The sequence below is a fragment of the Ambystoma mexicanum genome, chromosome 8 (assembly GCF_040938575.1).
Source record: "Ambystoma mexicanum isolate Mex_15411 chromosome 8, UKY_AmexF1_1, whole genome shotgun sequence".
NCBI classification, from domain to species: domain Eukaryota; kingdom Metazoa; phylum Chordata; class Amphibia; order Caudata; family Ambystomatidae; genus Ambystoma; species Ambystoma mexicanum.
The window spans coordinates 675,777,618-675,791,674 of NC_090929.1; positions in this window are offsets into that span (position 1 = coordinate 675,777,618).

A 14,057-nucleotide genomic window follows, 5' to 3' on the forward strand; every position below is an offset into this window, starting at 1 on the left:
CACTTCTCCTAGCTTCTTCAATGGGCTTGTGTCGTCTTTTAAGGTGGACAGGCCAAAGCTGGGGAGTATGTTGCAGTCAGCTACCTTGTCCTTGGTTTCCTGCACTTCCCCCCTAGGAGGCTTGCTGCAGAGCATAGCAGGGCACAGTGTCTGCTGGCTGGGTGCCAGTTGTGGAGTTACTGGATGGTCCTCTGGATTCGGTATCTCCCTCTGTTCTCTGCAAGCTGTTTGGGGGTCCTGGCCTTCTTTCATTGGCGGACGATGTAAGGCAGACTGTACCTTCAGCTAGGGTCCAATGATGAGTTCTTCCTTCTGCTTCTGGTGAAGCCTCCAGATTATCTGCCAAAAGAGGGGCTCAGCCCTTTTTTAAAGCCAAATGGACCACATTGATTGGTGTAGGCTCAGTCTACCTTAATGAACCAATCTCAGGTCCCAACCAACATTCAATCTCCTGTATGCGTGAGGCCATAACCAAAGTGCTTTGCAGCAGAAAAGCGAAAGGGGTGAAAACATGAAATACTAAATCCCACCTATCTACCTGTCTTTTGGGGATCAAAGGGTCTCTCTAATTAATGGAGCTCTCTCTGGTTCCTGATTAAAGTGGCAGGTCTCCCTTGGAATTGTGGCGAGACCAGACTTTCTGTCTCCCTCAATCCGCATATTCGTACCTTCTGAATGGAGTCTCCCTTCAGGGATGACTACTGTAACATGCAGTCCCAGACTTGACATTTTCTCTGTCAATCGATACTGAAGGTGGGAGCTGGCATCAGGTTGACCCAGTGCATATGAAAGGATGTTGGGGGTTTTCTTTCTCCTTTGTTAGCCTCTGCAGCCAGGCCCCATGTAGGCCTGTTTGAATTAAGCCCTGATTAGTATGCGAAACGGCCACCAGCAACAAAGCTAAACAGAAGGACAGGGTGGATCCATGGATCCTTTGTTAGTTAATTAGGCGGGCCATGGCAGGGGGAACGTTTGGCAACTCCTCCATCTAAGAGGACATGATGTAATTCTGGCTGTCATATCCCAACGAAATATGACAGGGGGGACTGCACCTGTAGGCTGTTTCCAACAACAGTGCACGGGTCTATGCCTATGTTGTGCGGTGATCATTCAATTTCATTTAACATTTTTAAAAAAGTCCAGGTGAGTGCACACCCACCGTGCGGATAGTCGAATTCCTCACAAACCGCACCAATACAATAGCAAAGTCAATATAAAATGCCAAACATTACTATGTTTCATTCCCACCCCCCTTTATATTGGGTGGGAGATCCCAGGCCCACTCAATATATAGAGCCTCCCCCATGTTCCTCTTTTTTCCTTAAAGATACAGTGCTGTCTTATTCTCCCAATCAGGAAGGATCCCGAAACTCCATCATCCTTTTACTAAAAAAAATATAAAAACCAAAACGCCAGGTGGTCTTCCTACTACTACTACCGTGCCACTGCGTCATCACTTTCTTTCACACTTCCCAACAGTCACTCTTATGCCCTATTCCCCACCCCTCATTATTTTCACCCGCAAAAGGTGCACTTACGTCTACGTGCTCTCCTGAGTGTCTCCTTCACAGGGTCCCATCAACGGCCTGCACAATCTGGGAGCAGCGCCCCGCTCCAAAGAACAGACGGAATTCTGGCAACATGGCCCCTGTAAACCACTCCCGGTTGTGCACAAGGGACTGGTCGCTGCAGGTGGGCGTGGCCCCACCGGATATGCAGCCAGGGATCCTCTGTCCTTGCGGAGGAGTCTGGGTTCACGCCAGGGTCACCAAATGCTCCAGTTCTCTGCCCTGGCTCCCAAGAGATTTTCCTTCAGGGACAGGCGCAGCCCTACCCCCGCTTGGCTATTCGTATTCCTTTCTGATTGCACAGGCCTGCAGCATGAGACAATGGATGGTTTATCTGTCCAGCTTGAAGGCATTCTTGTATAATGCCTGGGCTGGGAATGGGGATGGGAAAGTGCATTTGCACTGGGTGCCAGGATGCACTACTGAACCACCCTAGGCATCGATCTTAAGGTGTCTCACCCGCTAGTCACCAGGGATCTGTCATCCCGGTGGCCAGGACACGGCCATCGCTTTTGGATCCAGTACCTGGGGTGGACCAGTGTGGAAGGATCACCTGGATGAGGGGTCTTCGGGATGTGGGACACCGGATGGTGAGACTCAGTATCCCCTTCCCTGTAACACCTCTTCCCAATCCTGCTAGGTAGGATACTTAGGAACTCAACCCTCCCCCCTTTTCCTGACACAAACACTTTCTCACAGTCAGCTCACCGTGAGCGAAAATGGACTAACACCAGAGCCATATACCTGACATGTCTCAATACAATAGTCAGACAAGGTCAGGCAATTAGAGATCATTATGCACACCTGACTTCCATCACACTTCCCCACACGGATAAAAGGTGGAGCATGAATGCACACTTTGAACAAGGCAAAGCACACGAGGAAGCAGTAGTTCCAAGATGGCAGTTTAATACAAGGAGAAAGACGGCAAGACCAGAGAGGGTTGCAAGGCAGGAAGTGCCCTTGACCTTTTCAAACCATTACTTTCATGAACCTTGGAAAATAAGAAACCTAAGACCGGGCACTAAAGCTGAAGAAACCTGCATTGTGTGGCAGAGGTACCCGGGGCTCTCCTGCGTCGATAACAAGGCGGGGAGGAATGGGTGCCACTGTGGTACTGTCCTTGGCTCCTACAACAAAGCAGCACCAGTAAGGACAGCACAGCCAGTGAGTCAGATATACAGATACCAGACCAGCCTGTCTTAGAACCAAGGTTGCAAGCGGCAACATTCTATGAAGAAATCTAAAGAGAACTGTGTGTGAAAAGTATGGAATGAGCGTCAGGAATATAATTGAACACCAGAGGAGTGACTGAACTTTTGGAAGCCAAGAAAGATACTGTGGGCAGAGTGGTCCGATGCCACCTGGGTGCTTATTAGGTATCCAATGGGTTGGCAACTGTGAAAAGGGAAATTGGAGATCAACGTAAGTTTTTGATAATTTAATGCCGACTGAAATTGGTCTGAGGCCGACCAAGAGAGACTAATTGTGTAAAAGGAAGGATCTGAGCCTGGCTGAGGGGGATCAGGGGTGAACCGTGAGTCATCCGAGAAAGAATATTCTCTGAACACTGTGAGAAGGGGGATCTGAGTCCGGATGAGGGCGGTACAAAGTAACGATTGTGATTTAAAAGGGATCTGAGCCCGGCTGAGGGGGGTCCAGGGGGAATCACAAGAATTTAGTATGTATAAGAGAAAAGGAATGTTGTGTTTTGTTTTAGTACATCAGGCCCTCTGAATCAAGAGACTTTGAAGTAAAGAGACTTGGGTACTTTAGGCCTTGATGCTGGTAATGGAACTGTATCCTCGTGCCGAAGAAGCCAGAGTATGTGCGTTGCTCGAGTGAACCGACCTTGTCCCGTGCTGAAAACGTTGGGAATAGAGGCCAACGGCCTGAATATCCTGACATATCATTTTGTGAACACTTCTTTCTTTTTCATGAACACAATCTGTGAGAAACCTGAGGCTATTCTCTCAGTAAGACCTTGGGAATCCCTTATTCAGGTGGCCAGGACATGGCCATCACTGTTGGATCCAGTTCCTGGGGGTGGACCAGTTGGGGAGGATCACCTGGGTAGGGGAGCCCAGGGTTATACTCTGGGAAATGCCCCAGGTGAGACGTGGGATTGTACCAGAGAAAGGGATGAGGAGGACGAGGTCCCCAAGGCTTTTATAGGCTGCAGTAAATCGACCTCCCTTCCACCCGATCAAATTCCCTTTCTAGCATCCACCATCCCCTTCACCTCTGCTGAATCTATTACATACCCTGTTGTATTCAGAAACAATCATTCTCAGAATCCTTGTTTTCCTGTTTCCTGTCCAAATGCTCCTCATCATTCTCCTTCACGTTCCTCTAATTAGTCTTTCCCGACACCCCAATATACTGCATTGACAGAACACTATGATTCCCACACTCCCCTTTGTTCATTCCATGATCCCAGTTGCTCCAATTTTCTTCACAAATTCTACCAATCCCGTCCCTCTGATTGTCATCTTCCAGGATCCCAGTCTATTATGACAGAATACTACCGTACCCACAATCCCCTATGTTCTGTTCTACATCCCGGTCATTCTCGTCTATTTCGCAAACCTTCCCCATCATATCATGTCGGACAATCTGACAATACCTCTTTTTTATCTACCCTGTAGGACACTCAGGAACTCTACCACCCTCCTTTTCCACCCTGAATACTTCCTCACATTGTGACAGACAACAGACTTGTAATGTTAAATCTGTGTACCTGACATGTCCCAATCCGAGGGTCAAGCAAAGTCAGGCAATTGACTCCAATCACACACACCTGACATCCCTTCCCTTTCCCCACAGGGATAGAAGGTGGAGCAGGAGAGAGCAGTACGGAAAAAGCAAGCAAGGCGAGTACAGTAGACAGCACGACAAGATGGCTACCACTCGGCAGTTCAAACAAAGGAGATAGGTGGCGCAAATCGAGAGGGTGACTGGGAAAGAAGTGACCTTGCCCTTTTCATCTCAGACCCATGGAACCTTAGTGGAGAGGAATCTAAGACTCTGAACAAAAGCACAAGTGTCCTGCTGCAGATCTCAACGGTACACAGGGCAATTCTGTGGTGATAAGGCAGAGCAGAGGAAACTCCTGCACCCGTGGAACCTGGCCTTGACTCCAAAGAAGCTGAAAGACAAGTGGTTGAGAGGGAATCGCAAAGTGGCAAGTTTTGAATCAAGGCTAATGAACTTTAAAAGGAACTGTTAAAAGTGTGAGGGGGAGACCAGCTGCAGAGGGAAAGTGCCACTGCGAGGGTGCTAACTCAAGAGACTCTGGTCGAGCCCAATATTGAGAAACTATTGAAACTAGAAGGCCATAGAAAGGTCGCCAAAGGATGTCAAATTGGTCATACGTGAGGGTGGAGCAAAACACCCTGTACAATCAAAAGACTTTGATCCATAAGTTGGTTAAAGGCAAGGGAATTGAATCCCGAATAGTGAATGAAGGAAGAGGACGTGAATCATGTATACATTTGAAAATAGTAGAAAGTTTTGAAAAGGCAATAGTGAACCCGGAGGAGGGATGCTGAAGGAGAGGGTGGACAAAGTCTAAAGGCCCAGCGAAAACAGTGTTAAAGTGAACCCAGGAAAGGGAGATACACTGAACTGTTTGACAAAGACATTAAGAAACTGAGAAGATCCGCGGTGAAGCTAAAACTCACAGCACTGGCAGTCGATAGAGGTCTGAGCCCGAAGGAGGGAGATCCAGGGGTGAAGTCATCACCCAAGTGCTGGCAGTCTTGAGAGGTCCGAGCTCGAGCGAGGGAGATCCAAGGAGTGAAGCTATCACCCAAAGTGTGAAGAGAAAAGAACATAGGGCATTGTGGGAACGGTAGTATTCTGCACCAGGGATCTACTAGGGAGCATATGTATTTTGCTATGCATGCTCTGACTTCACTGGGATACTGGAAGATGACAATCAGAGGGACAGGAATGGTAGAGTGAGAAAGGGCCAGCCCAGGAGAGGGGGATCCAGGGGTGAAGCCATCACCCTATATAAACATTGGATTATAATTGGCAGGTGTCAGCCCAGAAGATGGGGACGCAGGGGCGAACCCTCACCCAACAAATATTGGGAACAAACTTTCATTTGTTAAAGGAATTTTTGATTTTGTTGGGTATCTGAACACATCAGGCCCGAAGGCCAAAGACTTTCTAAGGAAATGAGATCTGGTCATTGATGGACCTGAGAACTGCCATTGGAACTGTCGTCTCGTGCTAGAGAAGCCCGATACTGTCTACCATTGAGACTGGCATTTTATGCTAGAGAAGCCCGAGACTGTACTGTGCTCCACCAGCACCCCTCCTACTCCTTGCTAAAACGTGGGGAAGGGAGACCCACACCACTGCATCATGACTTATTATTTGAGAACACTTCTTTCTTTTCTTGAGAACTATCCCACACCCTTTTCTGTAATAGGTCCTTTTAATTTGACACAACGCCACCAAGACTGCCTTATTTTTCATTTGATGGACGACACCTGTCCCCATATTAGATATAGGTTTAGCTTAAGTGTTTTTCCAACCTATACATCAATTGCATTGTTCAATAAACAGAAAAAAGAGGATGGCGGGGCGCACACTCCAGTTCCCAGTCAAATTATACCTGAATGAAAAATAACTGGGTTAGATCCCAAAAACAACTTAGTGAGTATTAACAGGGTTGAATCCCAAAACAATGAAAACGTATTAACAGGGATCCCTTCTTCTGTTCTGTTGCTCTGTTTTTGTTCTCCTCCTAGCGCTTTCCTGTCACAAACATTCATCAGGGAGGCTGTGCTTGTATGCAGGTGATTCCAATTAGTAGCTCTAATAGTCTCTAGGGATTATAGTAGCTGTAGTTTTCTCATGTTGCCAATCAGGTGACTAGGAACTGACACCCCTCCTAATACACCCTTGAACTGTGATCACTTATGTCTGTCTTACTTGTGTCACCATGAGTTTCTCACATATCCCACACTATTTGTATTTAGCTGTAAGGATTGGCAATATATCTTTTTTTAATATAGGCCTTTTTACTTTGACGAGACACTACTAGGACTGCATTATTATTATTTGATGGTTGCAGCCTGCTCCCATCTGTAGATTTAAGGTTAGATAGGCATTTCTCACACCACTCTTGAAGTTCAATAAACACCCTCGAACTGTGGTCACTTGTGTTGATACCATACCTTCCTTACACATTGTTCATTCATATCACTTACTACTATATTATATAACCCCACAGGTAGACCCCTTCCCTTGGGCCTTCTCAGGACACATTCCCACTACACACTTACCCCACACACTACCTGTATGTCACCTATTGCTTACCCCCTCACCTCTACAGCCGGGCCTTTTTTTGTTTCTTTGTGTTCTTAATATATTTTCCTCAACCTAAATCATTTTGGGGGACAGAGGAGTTGGACATGCATCCCAACACAGGCAAACAAGGCCTGTGTTTGGGTGGTTGCAATCTTTCTTCAGTGAATGGGAGCACTTGTCATCTAATCCATGAGTCAAATCAGTAGTTTGATTGGGATACAAAATAAGGTTCCAGGTTCCTGCCCCTTGGACAGGGCCCATCATCCCTATGTGACCAAAGGCCATGCTCGAGACGTTGGACCTTCGTCACAGGATCCAAGATTTGCTGGACAAGAAGGCTGTCAGGAGAGTGCCCTGGAACCGTATGGGTCATGGGCTCTAACCCGTTATCTTTCTAGCCCTGAATGGGTCAGCCAAATTCCATTAGGCTCTGGATTTGAGAAAACTCAACCAGTATGTGACCTGATTCTGATGGAGACCCTGCAGAGACTCATCCCCCTGGTCAAGAGGGGAGACTTCCTGGCCTCCATCCACCTCAAGGATGCATAGTATCATATCCCCATCAGGGGGTCCATTTGAATTTCTTGAGTTTTGCAGTGGGGAGACACCATTTCCAGTTCAGGGTGCTCCCATTTGTTTTACAAGTAGTCCAATGGCTGTTTACAAAGGTGTTGGCTATGGTGGTGCCTTCATTCTGCCCGGGGGGCGTTCAGGATTTCCCTACCTGGATGCTTGGCTTGGTAAGATTTCCACAAGGGCATAGCTGGAGGAATAGTTAAGCTCCATGTGCTCTTTCATGTCTATCCTAGGGTTCCAATCAACTGGAGGCAGTCCATCTCTCATCTTCACAGTGTCAGACATTCATTGATGTCCAATTCAGGAAAGACATGGGGAAGGTCTTGCCCATCAATGGACTGCACAGATCGTCTGCAGGACTTGTTGCAGAAATTGGCTGGGGTGGAGGAAGCATTAGCCAGACTGCTGCTCCGGGCACAGGAGCCAATGGCTTCATGTGTATTGATGGTGCCACGGGCGATGTTGCACTTTAGGCTTTAAGTGTCCCGTTTGCAACGCTATTGGTGTCCACTGCCTCTAGAGTTCAAGACTCTTTTGCTAGTGACTTTAGCGCCTAAACAAACGTTTTGTAGCTGGCTGGACATCGGCAAGCTGAGGAAAAGTATCTAGCTTGTACAATCAGTGGCCATCTTAGAATTGAGGTCAGCGGCACAGGGTGGGAGCGACTCTCAGGAGTTTATGCCCTGGAAGGTTGAACCCTGCTGGAGGCGAGGCAAGTTCCCAACTGGAGGAAGTTGGCAGCAATTTCCATGGCTCTTGTAGTCTCTCGCAGCTGCGTGTTGAAATGCCAAGAATGCCAAGTGTTGGCCTGTATGGACAATGTAACAGTGGCAGTTTATGACAATAGGCTAGAGGCACAAAGTCAAGGTAGCTGGAAAAATTGTCCAAAGCCTTGGAGGACTGAAAAAAGCTACATCTGGAGTCCCTCAGGGCTGTGCATATTAGAAAAGTTTCTAATATGCACAGCCTTGAGGGACTTCAAGAATGGCACTGATACAGTTGAGCTGCAGAGCGGACTGCGGTGTCCCAGCAGGATGTGAAAAAGCAAGGAAAGTAGTCACAGAGCCTGGTACGGTGATCCACTACCCCTGGAAGAATCATCGGCGATGGGTCCTGCTACAAATACAGGTAACAGGGAACTTTGAAGACCCGTTAAGAGAGTGGGGCCGACCAAGAGCAGGATCCAAAGCGATCTTCCTCGTCCCAGTAGTCAAGTTGAAGCTATGGAAAAGGGAGAGTGTCTCTGGAGTAATCTCATTTTAGCGATAAATACAGACATTTAATTAGACTGAGAAGCCTTGCGAGTAATCTTCCTTTTCCCTGTGATTACCACAAAAGTGCCACAAGTGTGAATACGAATAAGAAGGATCTCCCTTATCTCAGAGAGGGTGGTGAATGTAAAACCAGTACGAGAAGCCACATGAGTGATCTCCCCCCTCAGAGAGACTGTAAGAATTGAAATGTAAATGCCAAGCAAACTGGGAGTGATTGCCATCATCGTCGTGAGTGTGATATAATAGAGACAGACATAAGAAGCAGTCGGAATGGCTTTGTTGGTTTAGAATTACCAATAAGAGTTAGAGAGAAGAATATTACATTAGGACTGATCGTTCTAATCCTAGTGGCCCTATGAAACTCAATTTTTGTTTGAGAGACATTCAAATTCAAAAAGGTGAAGTAACTAATACACCTCAGTGGGGAAGAAACCAGGAAAAAGAGGAGTTTATGTTAAAACTAAAAGGAGTTTGACAGGAACTACAAGGGCTCTTGAAATGTATTGTTTGATCTTGAAGAACGCCTACATTGACTCAGGAGAAGGGAGTCATTCTCCTGGTTGGTAAATCAGACACTAAAGCCACAGAATATAGAGTCAAGCCGGCAAGGAAGTTCAAGACCACAAGAGTGTTGTTAATGTTGAATTATCATCAGTGCATTAGAGATTGTCATCATAGTTGAAACTTGACAAACCTGGAGAGGGGAATCATCCTCCTGGTCCTTCATTTGACCTTGAACTGTTCTTTAGTTATTTGTAACATGATTGTGGTGCACTATTTCAGTAGAAGGGAGTCATCGTCCTAAGCTTACTTTCCTAGTTATTCTTTCATTTAGTGGTAGGGACAGAAGACAATTTTGGGACCGAGGACGATTATTTTGGTTGGACATCCATCCTGATGACGAACACTGAGTTATCCTTAGTTAGGTAGGAAATCCGCGTTAGAGCTAGGTAAAGGCAGGTGTTGTTTTGTGGTTAAAAATAAAAGTCCATAGCCTAAATGCCACCTTTGTGTCCGACTCCTGCTTCTAGCGTACCACATATGGTGTTAGGGTGGGATTTGATCCAACCTATACAAATCTGCAGACCCTTCAGTACAGTAAACGTACCCCGAGAGCTGTAGCCCATAGTTGCTACGGCTGAGTTTATAAGTTTTGACCTTTACAGCAATTGGGAAATTACTTTTGAAGCAAGTTAACGTCAGTTAGTTCCCACCGGGTTAGTGTTCTATAGAGTTGGTGTCTAAATCTGGGCTAGCCTGGAGGTATGGTTTCGATGTCATGGCTGGGGTAATAGATCCTGATTATCGGGGAGACCTCAAGGTTCGAATACACAATCATGGCAAACAACCTTACCAAGTCAAGATAGGTCAGAAAATCGCACATGGGATTTTAGAGAAAGCAGTCTTTCTCATACCCCAGCAACCTGCCGAACGGGGCACTAAAGGCTTTGGGGAGTGCAGGTGTGAAGACATTAACAAAATCACAAACCCTGTTGGAAGAGGTAGAACGTATACCAGATCTTGCCCAGCATAACAATCCAATGATTGCAGAAGCTTTTTCATAGGTAATTCCGGAAGCTGAGGGTAGGGCACAGGGTGGTCCTTTCTTCTTCCTAAACCATGGCTTCTTGTATTGGGGTGACTCAACTCTGGAGGGGTAGGTAAGAACTCAATTGATTAACCCTCACAGCCATCAGCTAGTGGTTTTAGAGCTGGCCCATGCTCATGTCACCTCGGGACATCTAGGAGTGGCAAAGACCCACAGACAAGTCATTCCACGATTTTATTGGGCAGGGGTTCATGCAGATGTGAAAAACTTTGTAGCAACTTGCTGTGAGTAATCTGAGGGCATCCTCACTTCTTCTCCCTAGATAGGCTCCTTCCAAAAAGGCCGTCGCTATCGCATCCTGACTCTGGGGGTGGATATGCGAGGGAGGACAACTTGGATGGAGGAGATTTAGGGAGTGGGGATGAGGCACCGTTGAGTGAGACACAGTATCCCCCATTTCCCGTTCATAATGAGTCCAACATTCCCAGGCCTTTATAGGCTATTACTAGTCCCTTCCATATATTCCAATAGATCTTCCCCAGTACACACCAGTCAGGTACTGAGACAAGGAGGAGACAAACTGGGGCACACACACACACCCACACACACACACACACACACACACACACACACATATACACACAAGCAGGAAGAACAGTGAAAATTGAGTCAGCTGTGGAAGCAGGTCTACAGACAGCTGGACGACAGCAGACCTCTCCTGGAAGGCGGCATGGCAGGCGGAGTACTCAACAACGACGGAAAGATGCAGAGTATTTACAGCTGGAATCTTGGCTGAAGGAAGCTCGAGGCCTGTGGTGGACCACAGGAAGGGGTCTGACGTGACCAGGCAAAGCTGCATTGTGAGGCCCGAGCTGCGAGAGAGAGACATCAGTGGTGGGAGCAAAGCCACAGAGAGCCGCTGTAGAGATGGAGCGAGGTGCCGAACGAGAGAGAGAGAAAGTTTGTGGAGGCTGGAAGCCTTGCTGGAATGCCATAAGCACTGACCATTCAGTCAACCTAGGCATGGGGACAACCAGGATGGCACGTGAACACGTATAGCTTGTGAAAACTTTAATAAATGCTGATTTAAATGAAAGCAAGTATTTTTTGAAAATCGGACCGGATGAAAAGGAACGTAAACAGTTTTTGAATATTGAATATTGATCTGAATGAAAGTAAACATTTTGAATACTGAACTGAAAGTAAGCAAGTACGGTTAAATACCGATCTGATTGAAAGCAGTTTTGTGGAATTTCCTGATAGAAAGGAACTGTGTAACATGAGAGAACACGCATTGGCAAGAGCCTTAAGAATATAAGGAACTGTGTAACTTGAGAGAACAAGCACCTGCTAGAGCCATAAGAATATTAGTTACCGTGTAACTTGAGAGAACGAGCATTGGCAAGAGCCATAAGAATATAAGGAACTGTGTAACTTGAGAGAACAAGCAGTGGCAAGAGCCATGGGAATATGTGAAAGTGCAACAAGTGAATGGTGGCAAAACAAGCAATGGCAAAGCATAACGAGGATGTGAAATGAGAATAAACCAAGCACCACTGTAGAGCTGAAACAGTGACAACATGCATAGGCAGAAGCAGCAAGTGAGGTATGTCGGTTGCGTGACCTGTAAATGGGTTGACCGTGTGGTCCGACAACTGCGCCTAGACCGAGTAAACCCATCTATAGAAAAGCCACTTAAATCACCGACAAAGGAAGCTTGTGATTGAATATAAAGGAAATCTTTTGTGATCTGAAATTAAGGAACTGAACTCTATGAAATTGGATCAAAGGTAACCAAACCAGAAGAGTTGGGAGTTTCCCAAGGAATTGATTTGTTTTGGAAAGTTGAAAAGACTTGAAAGCTTGGGAAACGGAACCCCTTTTTGAATTGTGAACTATTTTTCACCTTGGGGAAGGGAAACCCTTTCCAGACCAAATTCTGGAAGAAGCAATGAACGTTTATTTGAAAACTTCTCATTTTGATGCTGACATCCCAACACATTGTAAACATATAGATATAATGGGCAAGTATATGTTTTGGTCACAGACAGGCATTTAATTTGGACCTCATGACACAAACTATACTTAGTTTCATTTAGGTAGGGAAATCTCACCTTAGCATAGTGCAATTTAGGCCTTTCTCCAACTCTCCTTTTGGTTTAATGAAAGTTTATAACCCAAACCTGATTTCATTTGTCTGTGTCTACTTCCTGTTGCCTTCACATATGGTGTCAGGAGAGGGCTACTCTCAAATGATATAAGTTGAGGCACCTGTACATTAAGGAGAGAAGAAGTCCCTTATGCTTCTTGTAGTCCAACATCCCTCAGGATAAGAAGCTATTGTGAAGGTACAGGCCCAGGAGAAAGTCTCAAAAATCAAAAACCTAACTGCCACTCAATGTCAGTGTCAGGATCTAGTATATGACTCACAAATTCTTCTTGACACTCTTACTCTTGCCACCTGCCAATTAAAACAAGGTGACAGAATCCTCCTGAACATTCAAAAACCACAAGGATTCATTCGACCAGGGGAATTACATTTATTTGTACATAGAAAGGAAGTCTCCCCTCAAACTTCGCCTTCCACTTCAATAGAAATAGGCGGAGCTAGAAAGGAGCGAAAGGGATTGAATCTACCCGACCTAACTGGGGCAGAGTCAGGCCCAGAAACAGACGAGGACTCAGAGTTCTTTTCCCTCTCTGATTCTGAAGACACCCCAACCAAAGACATCATGGCCACGGTAGAAACCGTGTTGGCCCAATTGGCGGCACACCAAATACAAGCTGAGGATTCTTTCCAGACAGGGCTGGAATGATTGATCACTGCGCAAGAAAGACCTAATATACCACCAGGGATTCTTCAATCGTACAAAGAGGGGGATGACCTGGGAAACATTTGGTTAAAACCTTGAAAGATTGACCACCCAATTTCGATGGGGGATGATTTAAAACCTTATCTGGGTCCTTTGCTGAAGGGGGAGTTACAAACCTCCTACCAGTTATTGAATCTCCTGGAAACACCTACCTTTACTGAAATCAAGGAAGGTCTCTTACAAAGAGTGGGACAGACTAGCAATTTGTATCGGCAGAGACTTAAAAGCAAGCATTAAGTTAAATCCTGGGGAAAAAACCAGTGGAATTGGGAGAACTAATTAAGAACACTGTCATGATCCCTTACCGGCGCTGGTCATTGTTGGGCCATCAAGGCGTGCGCTTTATGTCTAATCTGCAGTTTTCTTCTCCCAAAATGGCCACCCGTTCTTCCCATTCCTCCTGGACATTGCTCGCACGAGTCACCGGTAGTTCTTCTCTCCAGTTGCCTTTGAGCTCGGCTTATTAGCAGTGGATGACTGCTGCTCCTTCCGTCACTGCTCCAGCAATAGATGCTACGTACGTTCGTTTCTAGGAACCATTGTCTTGCTCTTTCATACTTCTGTAATCTTATCTTTGCACGTTTATAGATTCCCGAGACGTTAACGGACGTCTCACATGTTTTTCTCTGTGTTCAAAGTTTCACCCAAACCCCTTGGAACTGACCCGACATTACGCTGTCGGAAGCCTACTTTCAAGGAGTTTATGTCCTCAGTTCCCTGGCGAGTTCACTCTCACCTGTTTAACGGTAAGTGCGATCCATTTGAACCTATTCAGAGCTCCACCTTTCACTCGAACTCTGCTTACTTTTTTCAATCTCTTCCTTCAGCCCTTGTACGGTTCACGTAAGAACACTCACAAGCTTGCTTACCTTCGGCTCCCAGAGCAAACTAC